The sequence below is a fragment of the Galeopterus variegatus genome, unplaced genomic scaffold (genome assembly GCF_000696425.1).
Source record: "Galeopterus variegatus unplaced genomic scaffold, G_variegatus-3.0.2 Scaffold3836, whole genome shotgun sequence".
Classification (NCBI taxonomy): domain Eukaryota; kingdom Metazoa; phylum Chordata; class Mammalia; order Dermoptera; family Cynocephalidae; genus Galeopterus; species Galeopterus variegatus.
The window spans coordinates 59,854-61,516 of record NW_007729947.1 but is presented as its reverse complement, the minus strand read 5'-3'; the positions used below and the strand labels follow the sequence as shown (position 1 = coordinate 61,516).

Here is a 1,663-nt window from a genome sequence, read left to right as displayed (position 1 = left end):
GGAGGGGGAGAGGAAAAAGGGGGAAGGAAATGGGATGGAAGAAGAAGGAGAAGTGGTGGGATTGAGGCCTGTGGCACCCCTCTCATTCCCACAGGGAAGACCAGGTGCTTCCAGCAGTGGCTTGGTCATTGCCCGGCTGGGTGCAGATGTCAGCGGAGTGTGGCAAAAGCCCTCGCCCCACACCATCCCAGCTCGGGAACCCAGAGCCCTTCTTGCTGCGGCTTGGAGGTCATTTCTGGTTTTGTTTGTTTGGGTGGCTGGCTGGTAAAGGGATCCAAACCCTTGACCTTAGTGTTATTAACAGCACACTCTAACCAACTGTATCCCTTTTAAGAGGACTTCAGTTCTGGGTTTTCTCTGGAATAATCACCTTTGTTAGTCATGGATTGTGCCCAGGAACTGTAACATTTATTATTTCAGATCCAGGCAAGAGAAGGAGATAATATTCTCCAAATTTGGTTCTACTTAAGGGCAGATATGTTTTCTGTCTTGGAGTTCCACAATTATATTGAGTAATGGATTTCCATTCTGATAAAAATACTTGACCCTTTACACCTAGGTACACTTGTGTTATACATTCAAGTAATGACGCTTTGTTTTCATTCCATAAGAATGGGTGCTTCTCCTGGAGAGGATATTTACAGAGTGACAGCTCCAATGTAATTTCAAAACACTGAGCCCAGATGTAGTTGTAATGTCACATTCCACCTTGAAATGGATGCCAAGAGCATCCATTTGTAACTTCATTAAGAAAGTTTATTTTAATTTTACACTGATCTCCTTTGTTCACGTTGAGATTTCTGGAAGCATAGGTATGTGAGAGATATTGAAAAGCATCATCATCAGGGGTTAAGCTCCAGGAAGTAACGTCCCAATTGCTGGAACGACATTATCAAGCAGATAACCGGTCACCAGGGCACCACCATGGTTTGCAGAGAGGACAAGTGTCTTCATTTTTAGCCACTTCATGACAGTCAGTTTCAGGCCGCCTTGATATATTATTAAATTCAAAATTATCAGGGAAATTTCTATTCAGGTCATACAAGTTTTAATTTGCCCTTCCGTTAGTGTAAAAACATTCAGGCTTTTTTGATGGCTTTGAATCCATCTGGGTTCATTGAAGGAGTGATGTGTATCTGGGTACTATTGTTTAGATGTGTGATTTCAGGGTCTTCCCCTTCGCTGGTTATGAAGTATGCAATCAGCAGTTGCCACACAACAGTCTCATTTCCATGTAAATTTGCCAAATATTTGAATTCCCAAATCTCAATTCTGTGTTCCTTGGAAACTGCCCCAAAACAAGAACCCATAGGTTTCTACCTTGAATGATGTCAATGGCACAAAGTCTGAGAATAAAAACCAACCAACAGACCTGGAGAATAGACGCCATCCTTTTGGAACAACAGAAGGTTAAAGGGTTTTAACCACCCTCTTTAACTAACACTGGTCATCTGTGGACTATCTCAGAGTAAATGCACAAAGGACAAACTATTAACTTTTCACAATTTGATTATCAAGATAAGGGTAATTTAAATAAGATTTTTTTCTATCAAGGTTGGGAAGACTACATTTATTCCCCAAAGTTCTTGCTAATAACAGGTGTGCCAAAGAGTTCTACAGAGCTCAGTCTCTTTCTTTTCACCACAAAGTAAACAAAATTTGG

General features: G+C 41.3%; 1 pseudogene; it reads right to left on the bottom strand.

Annotated features, from left to right (window-relative positions):
* Positions 1–310: 310 nt before the first annotated feature.
* On the bottom strand, positions 311–1,390 carry LOC103601701 (annotated as a pseudogene).
* Positions 1,391–1,663: the final 273 nt, after the last annotated feature.